This window comes from Aquila chrysaetos, chromosome 3, assembly GCF_900496995.4.
Source record: "Aquila chrysaetos chrysaetos chromosome 3, bAquChr1.4, whole genome shotgun sequence".
Taxonomy (NCBI): domain Eukaryota; kingdom Metazoa; phylum Chordata; class Aves; order Accipitriformes; family Accipitridae; genus Aquila; species Aquila chrysaetos.
Window position 1 is genome coordinate 61,743,640 of NC_044006.1, and position 12,926 is coordinate 61,756,565.

Genomic DNA, 12,926 nt, shown 5'->3' on the forward strand with positions numbered 1-12,926 from the left:
ATTTCGGTCGGCTGTGCTCGGTGCCCTGCCACGAATCTAGGCAGCCAGCCAGATTTTCTGCCTTTACCTCCAGGATTTGTGCTACCTTGGAGGTGCAAACCAACTGGAAAACCTGCAGATAGGATCAGTGGAGATGTTTTCCATGCTGAACAGAGAAGGGAGCTCACCCCCAATTCAGATGAGCTGCAGTGAGCTCTGGCTGCCAGACCTGCCTGGCGGGCTGGGTTCTGGTCCCTGGTAGGGGGACAGCTCCAAAGGGTTCCCACTCTCTGGACACACCTTTGTTCCGCTCTCTGGACATACTTTAGCTGTTGCTGGGGATCTAGCTGCCCAAGGTAAAAAGATCACAAGCTCACATTGTTCCTAACTAGCAGCATTTCTCTGTAATTCTCTAATTCAAAGCAGGCTTTGCTCACTTTTGTTCTCTCTTTACAAGGCACGATGATGGTAGGATTTTCGAAATCAAAGCTGAGTGCTGAACTGAATTAAGAGAGAAAAAGTGGCATTGCCTGGTTCAGGAGAGCAGAGGATAGTTACGGAAGATCCTCCCAGCCAGTTTGGCAGTGGTGGTGGGGGAATGGTTTTCTTCTATCAAACTTGTTTTATTTTTTTTTTGTAAAATAAACATTTTCTGGGCATCAAATGGCAATTACTCGCTCTGCCCCTCCAGGGATAAGGTCACACCAACTGTACATCACAGAAGAAGGCAGAACTTTCCCATTTAGATTAAAACTTACATCAAACAAAGTGAATATCGATGAAGCAGCTTGGTGTTTGTTCCTCTCAAGACTGGATCACACTATTTCTCTAAACACTAAGTCTATATTAACACATTGGGCTTTGAACTTTGATTTGATGGATAAAATGCTCTTCAACTTTCTGCCCCAGTATGGCAATAAGGCTTATTCCACACTCCTTTACCTTCTTCTTTGCAGGAAAACATGTTAGCTGGGGCAGGCTAATCCGTTCAATAACTCCAAGTACAGTATTACAAAAAGTTAATTAAACAGGGTAGTAAATTTATTAAAAAATGACTGATTATTAGCTAAGGTCACTCACCCGGGCAGAACATAACAAAAAGAGTAATTAAATAAGCTATTTGAAAAATAATGTGAAATTGAGCCTAGAGGAACAGTTATCTTTTGGACTGATCTAAATTTAAACTGCACAGTTCTGCACACAGACGGGATGATTGTAAAGTCAGAAAGATGTGATTTCTTAGCTCATTAAGGTTATCCTTTCTAAATGTCTTCAACCAACATTGAAAACAATCAAGTGGTACCAAAAGGTATGTTAAAAAATGGAGCTTTCCATGAAGTTACATCTGCCCTGTTAACAATTGTTTCCTGCTTCCCAGGGAGAAAGTAAAGCAGTTTAAATGCCTCTTCAGGGTGACTGGTTTCCTAGTGCCGCCTAAGTAATGGTTACCATTTCTCTTTTATTGTGCTCTTGTTAATTAACTCCCACAATTAAAGAAAACAGAAATTCAATAAGAGGAAATAAAGAGTTCTCAAGTTATTAAATGCTATACATCTGTGAAATCTGGCCGAGAAATATGGTTTCCATACTTGATTTAGCATTGAATAGTTCTTTATTAAGCTTGGGACCTGAAACAAATCTTCTTTGACCTGCATAGCCAGGATAAACCTATTTTAAATGTTGTTGAAGATAAATAAGGAAGGAGAAATACTGTCTGCATCTTAGACTTAAAATGATATGTGCAAAATCATGGCCTGTTAAAGTCAGTGGAAATTTAGACTTGTACTGGCTTATGATCAAGATCTGTGACCTCTGATGGTACAGCGGGCTGCGCAGCAGCAGCAGCGCAGAAACCATTCTCACTGTCTCCTCGCCTGTTTGTTTTGTCCTGCCAGGGCGGCTGTCTCCCATTTGCACAGGGGTGAGTGCTTGAGACCCGTCTCCGAACAGGCATCGCTCACACGCGGAGCAGGTGGGCAGATTGGGGGATGTTGCGAGGCAGCCCAGCCTGGGGCAGCATCCATCAAGGAGCAGGTTCTGCCATGGACCGTACCCAGCTCACACCTACCTGCCAGGTTAGCCCTTGGTGACGCCTTTGGTCACCCATGCAGAGTCACTACCGTGACTTGGTTACAGCTTCACTTCAGGTTTTCTTGTCCAGTGCAGGTGTTTATGAAATCTGAAACAATAGAGCAGAAATCTATTAAACACTTAAACAGAAAATCATAAATTATCTTAACTGTCTAATTAAGCAACTTTTTTTCTTTTACTTTGATGATCAGGCAGGTGTATTGGCCTATTTATTATCCAGGCTGCCAAATGTGTAGCTCTGCAGATTCCCAAGAGTGAGGGTGTGACAGCAGTGTGATGTTATTTGGGTGCATGATGGTCACCTCAAGCATATGTACTTTGGCTGTTTGGTTCTGGCACTGTTTTATTTTATTTTCCTGAAAGTTACATAGGGTAAGCATTTTACTCCAGAAACATTTGAACAGTGGCCCAGTGGAACTGGCTTCTGTTACCAATATGAAAAAGTATATTAAAAATTATGCTTGGATAGCACATACTGAACAGCCATGAGTGAAATTCTCTTCCAGTGAGTTTTTCCAGCTTTCTCCATGGCAAAAGGCATCCATTTACTCCCACATTCTTCAAATTCCAATGTTTACTTCCTTTGTGTATTAGTGAATTTTTTAAACAAAAGTATTTCTGGTTTAGGTTGTAAGGTTAAGTATTATTTGTGCTCTGTATGTATTACCTGGATGCATCTCTCTGACAAAAGTTGAAATCTGCATCAGCTTACCTTGCACTCCACCTGTTTTTGACTATTGGAGATGACCGACAAAGCAGAAAAGTAGTGAGGTTATTTTTTTCTCCTCTGTGGTTTATAAAAATGTTCTCTTTGCATTAGAAATCCAGGCCTAATCTGCCCTTGAAAATGCAATAGGTTGCTGTAGGAATGAAAAAATTAAACATAGCAGTCCCAGGAAATAGGAGATTATTCTTCTCCCACTGTGTTTGCAAATACAAAGCCTGGTGTGTAGGACAGCTGTTCCTTAAAATCTGGAATAGTGGAAATCACACTGTGTATTGTTTTCTGTTTCATGTGTTATTTGATTCAGCTATGTTCACATGCCTTTTTGTTCTATTTTTTTAACAGTAACAGTATGTGAACTGTGAAAATGTGTATGATGTTTCCATGGCTAGTTCAAGTTTATCTGTAAGTTTTCAGCACCTATTTTACTGACATTGTAACTATTTGGTGTAAACAGAAAGGGCTGTAAAAACGCAGTCTTGAGTGCATCAGGCTAACCTGTGCTATTAATGCACCATATTTAAACATGAAAGTGACAAAGATTTCACCATTCCTCTATACATACAAACGTATCTTGTAAAGTTAATTGTTTACATATCTTTCTTAGGTCTATGGTAATTCACAGGATTAGAATATGTAAATTAAAATGCCAATTTAAAAAAAAAAAGTAATTTCTTAGCCTGTATGGAATACATCTGTTACATTGACTTTGAGTTACAGTTTTTTAGACCTTACATGAAATGTTTCAGACCTCATTACCATGTGCAGTTACACTTACAATTCAGCCTGTGAGAGCATTTGAGATAAAAGCCATCAGGACTGGGGAAACAATTCACAGATTCAAAGAGCTGGTGCCTGCAAGGAACCACTCAGGCGATCTGACATGACCTCCTGTATCCACAAGCTGCAGATTTCTTTCCTCTTAAAAGCTGACTTCATGCATGTTTCTAACACACACAGACAGAGATACACACACTGGCCCAAATCTCATTGCAAAGACCCCAAGCGGTGATGAACCTACCACCCCTAGTAAGTCAGGCCAAGTTTAGTTACTCTTCCTTGTTGGCAGCCACCCGTTCTTACTTAGTGAAAAGAGTGAGGAAGCCCTTGGCTTTCTTATACTGTCTGTGAGCAGCATCAAAAAGTGTCCCCACTTTTGAGTATCTTTGCCATGGATGACTCAACCACGGTTGAGTCCCCTTGCAGCTTCTTCGTTCCTGAAGTGACCACACCGACCTGCTGTGAGCCTCCCTGGTCACTGCCTCGTCACTGCCTGCATCGCTTCAGTATCTGCCCTGCTGCCCACACCATTGCACTGCATTGGTAAAAATACTAACATAGCAAAGATCATAAGAGAGCCAGATTTTTAATCTCGGGTGTGCCCATTTATTTCTGTATAAATATTTGAGTTAAAATTTAGTGTAGCACCAAACCAAACACTTCGGAGAAGTTCAAATAAACTGCATCAGTCAACATGGTTGCCTTTATCAACAAGAAATGTCATCTTCTCCAAAACAGAAATGGTTTGTTTGACAAGATCTGTGCTCTGTGAAACCGTACACGCCTGTGGTGGTTCTGTATTATTCTCATAATCTTTTTTAATAGAGAATATGTTCCATTATTTTGCTTGGGTAGAGAAGCAATGTAGCAGTTCCTGGGTAGATCCTCTCCTCCTTTTTCAGTCTTGGAAAAGTAAGAATGTATCAAAGCCAGGGGAAATGCCAATGTGTTTACTCCTAAAGTATTAATTTCAGCAATTCCCCAGCCTTTAGGACCCTTTGGGGTAAGTTATTTGGTCCCTTTGATTTAAGAACATTTAATTTTAATAGATTCTGGCTTGAATTCTCCTTCAAGAAAGATGATTAGCTTTCCAGTGCATGTACATCTTAAGAGTTGAATCAGTTCTCCCACTTTGTTCTGAAGGCAAAAGCATCTATTAAATATGCACAGACCCTTTGTTTGAGCTCCTTTTCGTCCTAACACATTTTACACACCGCATTATTAACACCACTGATGACTGAATTTTCATTAATTTCTTTACCTTTTGTCCGTTCTATCAGTGGGCTCCAATTTCAATTTGTACCTCACATGTTGCTATTAACTTGCCTTTTATATTCAAACGTAAATGTTTCACTTCTGTTGTTCTGTTCAGATCTCCTTCTAACCAGGATGTTTTTGTGGCCAGAATAACTGTTTTTCCCCTCTCTCTCCAGATTGTCAGTCTGGGTGCATCCAGTAGTATGTCCTTGAGCAATTTCCAGCTTTTGCTAATATTTCCCACTTCAAATAATGTACATTGCAATGGCAATGAATCAGGAACTGACAGACAGAATTAAAACCAGTGTTCAGCCCTCCTCAAATTTGTAGAAGAAGTAATGGAATAAACAATGTCAGAATAATTTAATACTGAGAGAAGTAATTGAATTAAATCCCTTTTGTGTACATAATGTCAAAATGCATAAAAGAAAGTAAGAAACCCATATGTGGAAAGGAAATACAGATTTTCAACAAAATCAGTTTCAGAACATGCAATTTTCCTACAAATTTGCCTGTTTTGTAAATGCAGACAATTACTCACTTTCTTGCATAAGACACAGCTGACGGCTAGATGCTCCCCCTCTGATTGAACTAAAACACAATGCTCAGTCTGTACTGCTGCGTTTGGGTTTTAGTGCCCAAAGGTCTTGGAAGAACCCTCTTTTAGGATGCAATGAGTTACTCCTGGAACTGGCTTCCCCAATGAACTTCATTGTATTTTGTTATTTTATTTGACTCCCAATAGCTAGCCCAGTTTAGGTGCCTATGGTTGGCTGAGAGGAGTGCCATCTGCAGGGAATGCTGCAATGGAAGGTGGCATAAGGCCACTGGGGCTGGGGACTGCCAAGCCACATCGTGCGTGAGCACAGCACCAAGCTCGCAGCCAGGCTGGGAGGCAGCATGGGGCTACACCTCAGGCAACTTGCTCTGAGCCCTCCAGATTCTCAAGGGATCGCTCCCCAGATCAGGAGGAGCTGAGATGCCTTGGAACCCATAGAAGTGAGGCTAAAGCCTGGTGGGAGGCTTTGGAGCAGCTGAACTGAGGCTTAGGGATGCCACTGATGCCACTGATATTAGACCAGGGACCCAGAGAGACATATAGCATCCATGCTGTTGCCACTTCGGTCCTTGAGGCAGCCTCTCGGCATTGGCTGTGGTCAGGCTGGCACCATGAAAAAATATAGGCTGCTGAATAATTTCATAATTATTTGTAAGATAGCAGGCGCTCTCACCTCAATATCCAGGATCTAAACTCCAGCCTGCGAAGGGACCTGCGGGATACTCTCCAGTTCCTCAAGGATGTCCCTCCACATCATGCAACATGTTGGTCGCCTGAGGTGCATATTGCAGCCACGCACAGGATGTTTATCTGGGAATGTCACCTTTCCCTTGTGGCCAACTCCAACACAGCAGTAGCATCGTAGGCTGAGGTGTGGGAAACCACCCCAAAAGCACGCCTGGAAGTCTTCCACCAGCTTCCCACCAGTACCCAATTTACACATCCTTTTTTTACTTCCCTGTGAAAGTCCAGATATTTTTCCTCACCTGTGCTCCCTTTGGTTAGAATTGGGCGAATATTTTCATATAGGCAAAGGTCACATATTGCTGAAAAGAGACCAAATAGGAAGAATGGAGATAAACATGACTAGAAATGAGAATTTACCTATATTATTATAAAGCATGGGTCATCCTATGGCTAGAGGAGGCCTGGATGCTGTGAAGGAGCTTGGGTGGAAGAGACTTTAGTCTGGGGCAAACACAGAGCAGAAATTATGGATTACATCTGATAACACCATGATCAAAAGGGAACAGAAATATCACAGAGGTTCTTGGAAGCAAACTGGAATATTACTTTTGCAAAACCTTTGGAAATGCCTATGCTTGTGAGGAGTGTTTGTGGTTAGAGTCGTATTAAGAATAGTATGCCTTTTTTCCCTCTTGTAATTTATAGTTTAGTGGATATCTCTGACCTTTTTTTCCTACTGCTTCATTCTAATACTACTACTGAGATTAAACTGGCATCGTTTCTTTTAACATAGGCTATTATGTGTTTGTAGCTTTTTATACCAATTTTTCTATAAATACTTACTGATGTTTGACATCTAGCTTTTCAGAGTAATGCTTTCCTTTCTATAATATTATGCATCTGATGATGTAAAAAATCTAATTCTTAAAAATAAAAAGTATATTGAACAGATTTAATGATTTTATCATCTTTCCTTACTATTTTTTTGTGTTTAAGCATTAAGTTATGGTGAATTTAACTCCGTAATTAAAATATTTTACTATGTACAAAAGAAATGCCATAATCATTAGTGTAATACACATGATCCATACACATGATCCATATCTTATTTTCCGGTAAAGTGTGGTACATAAAAACATAGCAAAGTGGGTTATTTAATCAACATACAAAGCTTATGGATGGGAAATGGGAACACATGCTTCCAGGACCCTCACTGAAACTTTTCTCTGTATCTTGTGAAGAAGTTACAGGCAACCCCTGCCCCGCCCCCAGTTTTTAGGGAACTTTTGAGGCATATCAAACCAGAAATGCATACTGTAGAATGTCAAAAGACAGTGCCAATTTGACTAATGGCAGGCGCTTTGTTTTCAGGTTTTCTTAATACTTTAAGAACCAGAGAATACATTAAATACTATGTGCAGCTTGTGGCTACAAGCCAAAAGGAAGCCCACATGACATTTAGTGCCCTTGTCTGCAAGCTGATAAGAGAGTCTGGATTCTCTAAACTCTTTAAGTGCTCAGTGTCAAGCTGGAATTCAGTAACTGCAGCCTGAACAACTTACGTTATTTAAAAATGCACACTTAGCTCTAAGAGGTTTCCAAGCACTCTAATGCTGGGGTATTTGAACAGAGTAATAGGGTGCTTTTAAAAAAGCTTTTTATTTTGCAACTTTATGTTCTTCATCTTGTTCAAATATTATTTACTTTAGAATTCATCTGATTGATAGACTCATAAAGTTAAACATGCTACTCAATAAAATGGGACAGGGCTCTGACAAGCCTCAGGAAACTTTAAAAATGTTTGAAGTGTTTAGACTTTATTATATCACAAAGTAAATTTTGCACAGTTTGAGTGTGTGCTCTGAGATCACATAAAAATGCTAGACAGAATTATTCCTACCCAGTCGTTTGACCTACCCAGACCTGCCAGTTTGTAATGTTGTGCTAATGAGCCTGTGTGTTTGCTCCTGCCTAGGAGCTCCAGAGTTGCGATAACTCTGCATAAAAGTGTGCTGGAATCTCTCTGCAGGATAATCCCGATATCACTGTAGCAGGCTCTTAGTCCATCCCAGATAGGAACTAAATTGCCTGGTCTTTGTCTTGCCTATAGACATGCAAGTACAGCTCCTAACTCACTACAGGCACTGCTACATCTTGCTTGCAAGGGGGTCACGCTCAGTTTAGCTCCTTTCCTCGCCATCTGCTGTTGCGGAGCCACGGCAGGGAGGGGGGGGGTCACAGCCGCTTCGTAGGACTTTGCACACGATTGCACTGCATCCCTAATTCCTTTCGTTAATGAGCACTTAAGTGAAACATGCTGTGCCCACGGGCTGGACTGAGCATCTTCCACCATCTTCCACTGAATTAATGGAAAATTGAATTTCCAAGAAAACAAGCTATTTTTGTGTCTGATCTCTGCAGGAAGAAGAGGAGAATTTACAGCTAAAAATTAAAAATAAGGCACCCTCTGAGACTGAAAATAATTTATTCCTCAATGGAATTCCTGAGTTCCTAAATCCAGGGAGCTGTAACGGATGTGCTTTGTACCTCTGTTTTTACCCGAGGAGGGTTGTCTGTCAGCAAATTTAAGTCATCTACTTCCCCTGTCCCACACCAGTGAGACTCAGGGCGCAGGGGGAATTCCTCTGGCTTAACATTAGCATCTTTTATGAATCACACAAAATGGAAGAGAATTTTAAATTACTTTGCCTCCACTGTAGTAGCATCCAGTGCAGTGTCTGAAAGACAAACTCCATATACCGAAGTGCGTCAAATGGTGCTACAGAGGGCATGGGAAAGGTTCATCCATCAGGGTTGAAGCTTTCCACCTCCCTGAGATGTGGGTGCTGGCAGCTGGGGCTAGCGGTTAGCCAGGTGGATCCACCTGGGAGTTATCCTATGACTCAACCAGCTGGTCTTGCCCAGCTGAGGAGCATAACGAGTGAAAAACCTGTAAGGAAGAGTGTAGACAGAAAAAAATGTGAGTGGATCCTGGGATTTCTTTAAAAGGAGCTGTTTAGATGGACAAAATAAACACAGCTAGGGAAGTCAGTCAGTAGAGAAGGCAACATTGGGTTAAAGCTCATTCTGGTGCAGTGGTGAACTGAGAACAAGTTATAAACAAAATAAATAGCAAGCATTCCCCCAAAATGCCAATGAATAGAAATTGCAAGTTCTGTAGTAGAAAACACTGAAAAGGGAAGATGAAAACATCACTGGCGTGGCAAGCTGGCACCAATGTGACTAGCGAAGCAAAGGACACTGAAAAGAAAAACTTTCTACCTGTATCAGGAACAAGAGAAATGGAAGCAATGATATAGGACCATTATTTGAAAGAGAGATAGTAATGACATAGAATAAAATATTCAATAAACCCCACTATTTTCCATTTAGGAAAGAGCAAGATAATGGGCTACTACCACATGAGGATGAAAAATTACTGCAGTCTGTTAAAGACTAAGTAGGCTGTTGGACAACAGCTATTAGAAAGAAATATTTTGAATAGCTGGCAGATTAAATCTTTCATTTGCTGATGCTTATTTGTTATAAATCTTGAAATACCATGTTAATTTCAAAAGTGCCAAAGAAAGTGAAGTTGATGATATTTTAAAGGATATTTGGATGGGTTGGACAGCTATTAATCTGAATTTCATATCATGGAAAACTCCATGCTAGATGCAATTACAAAAATTATCCAGAGCTGTTAGTCTGTTTTAATATGATAAAATTTGAATTTTCCAGTTAGGAGCAAAACTATACAACAAAAGCAGAGGCCATGTCCTGAAAGCAATATCTATGAAAATTATTTAGGGTTTCTGTGGTTGAAAACAACTCAGTATAGCAGGGCTGTAGAGCAAGAAGACCTAACGTGACCTAACATGACATGAGTATAAGGGAGAGCAGTGAAAAGATTAGAAAGGGGCTTACAAATCTAAGTAAGTATAGCACTGATCATGCCACTCCTGCAAAGCCCTTTCCAGGTCTGGTGACTTCACAGGGTGCAGAAAAGAGCCAGAAAAAGATTTTGGAGAGTGAAGCAATGGCTTATACTGAGGTACTTTAAACTGCTCATTGTGGCTGGTTATTCAGAAGAAAGACAGAGATGGCATGATCATTTTGTGGAGTTACATTCATAGGATATTCAAGGTCTCTTCCAAAGCAAAGAAAGGCATTGAAAGGGGAGAGAGAGACCTAAATTTCTATCCGTGAGGATGATCATATTGTAGAACAAACTCCCAAGGCAGATAGGGTATTCCTATGTCTTGATGTCTTCTGAACATCAGCTTTGAAGTAGAGGCAGTAAATGTTAATGCTGAGTGCGAACCAGGAACAACCTGTTCATGTTTCACTAGATACGGTAATTGGATGACCCACCTGCGTACAAACATCATTTGTTCCTGTGGAGTGAAGGGTGGGATACTGCAGACGGTGAGGTGATAATGTGGTTATCTCAAGGGAAAAAGAGAGAGCAAGAGCCAGAGTGAGGATAGAAAGGGGAATCATATTGAAGTAAATAACCAGCTAAATGCATGATTTGTAACATCCAATAGAGTTCCACTGGTTTAAAATATTTTATAGCTTTTTCTTGAGAGCCAGGATTGAAGGGCTAAACAGCTGTTGCATGAGAAAAGCTGTCCTCCTGGTAAGAGGTCTATTCATCATACGTGTGAGTTCATCCCAGTGCACGGTGGTTGTTCCCTTTCCCCTGGGTGGTTTCCACCAGGTCAGGCGTGGGGTGAAGCGTACTGCCTCCAGGGGCGAATGGCTGTAGGATGCAGGATGCTTATGGTGTGGTCGTGGAGGGCCTTTTGTGTGGGTAGGTTTCGTTCTTGTTGCTCAGGCAGAGTCAAGCCATTTCACACATCCAACAGGAGCTTTGAAGCTCTTAAGTTTTACAGTCTCCATTTCAGACCTAGTGAAGAGTTTGCATGCCCCAAGCTCTTTCTAACTAGACCAGCTGTTCTGATAAAACATTATTTTTCCCTACAAACATCACTTCACTTGCTTCCAGCTCTTTAAAGTGTATATTGTGTGATGATGTGTATCACATACAGAAATTGCATACAGAAATTTGATTAAAGCTACCAGGTTTTTCATCCTTTTGTAAATTCTGTTGTTGGGGGCTTGTTTGGGGTTTCTTGGGTTTTTTTGGTCAGAAACCATGAAGTAACTCCATTTTTAGAAGAATTTTGTCCAGGTTTCCTGAAAAATGTGCAGACCTGAAATATACATCTGGATTGAGTTGAGACCTTGGAATGAAACTGCAAACCACGATAATTTATTGCGGTTTCTAGTAGCACTGGTATTAATATCACCTTGAAGGTATATAGCATACCTCTGAGTTGCAAAGGCCGATCTGCAGCAATACTTCAGACTGCAATCAGACCACCAGCTGCGCAGTAACCTCTGCTCTAAGCACAATTTGAAGCGAGGTGTCCCAGAAGAAACCACCAGTGATTCAGCTCTAGAGAGCGGAATAAATGCTTCTTTAACAATATCGAACACTGTGTAGTAAATAGATGGTTCCAAAAGTAAGAGACAAAATCTAGAACAACATGGAAATCCCAGCATCCTTAGCTAGCTGCTCTAAGAAATTCCTGTCAGTGTAATTTTATTCTGTTTGGTGCTGTAACTTCAGAAATCTTGCTTCCCATACAGTTTATTTTCTTGCTCCCAGGCTTACAATGTGGGCCTTATATGGAAAACATTTCTTCTATTTCTGTCTGTACTAGAATAGCACAGGCTTAATCTACAAGTCTGATCCAGTGACTCTTACATTCCTTCATCATTGCATAGAAAAAAAAGCATAAGGTTTTGATTAAACAACAACAAAAAATTAAATTGCAATTAAAAATCCAGCAAACAAAATGCATAAATAAAATAAAACATTAAAAGAGAGAGGAAGTAGTTGTATAGTGTCTTGTGTTCATGCTCTATGACAAGTTCTGGTTATCTCCAGAGAAATAACTCAAATACTGAGTTTTTTAACATGCATTGAAGGGGCTCAATGAAAGCCAAACTGTCCTCTGGAAAACGGGATTCCTAAAATCACATCTTCTAGAAAAGAGGTAGGATACACTTCTTAGGCACTGCCATAATAGGCTTTTTGACTAAGCTCATTCACCTGGAATCCCTACACAGACATCAGTTTTAGGATTGACTAATTCACCCCTTAGTGACACCTACCCTTGCTGTAGAAGGAACCTGGTGAACTAGACACTCTATTTTAGATAGCTGCTTTTAGGTGTGATGGATGCTATCAGACATATTTACAGGCTTGGACCAAACTTTTTCTATCCCTGCTTCTCAATGTCCCCCTTTCTAGGTCACTAATACTACACAAATGAACTTGAGATTTTTGAAATATAAAGTAACTAATGACTGCTGGGGTCTTTTGGTAGTGTAAATAAATTGTAAGACTATTTTTGCATTGGCTATAGTCGAAAAGCCACAAGGTAAAATTCAAAACTGCTTGTCAGACTGAAAGCTGTGCTATAACTTCCCTAGTTCTTACACCTGAGGGAAAACTCACCTAAATGTGTAATAGATTCGGTCTGCAGTGAGTATTCAAAGACATGCATCTGTGTCACACCTGCCAAAATCATACCAGTGCCAATGGCCACTTGTCTGTGCAAACTGTGTATGTTGGCATGCAATAAGCCACTTCAGAGTCACCAAGTGCCAGTCTCTGTTTTCATACCAGAAGTACCTCTTTCCCCTTAGGTGGCAGTTTTAGAAAACAAAATAAATTGTCTCTGTCTGCAACATTATTCTGGCTAAATAACTGTACCACAGTTCAGAAAGAAAATTAGAAAAAAGCAAACTGGAATTTGGGATGAAAATAGAGAC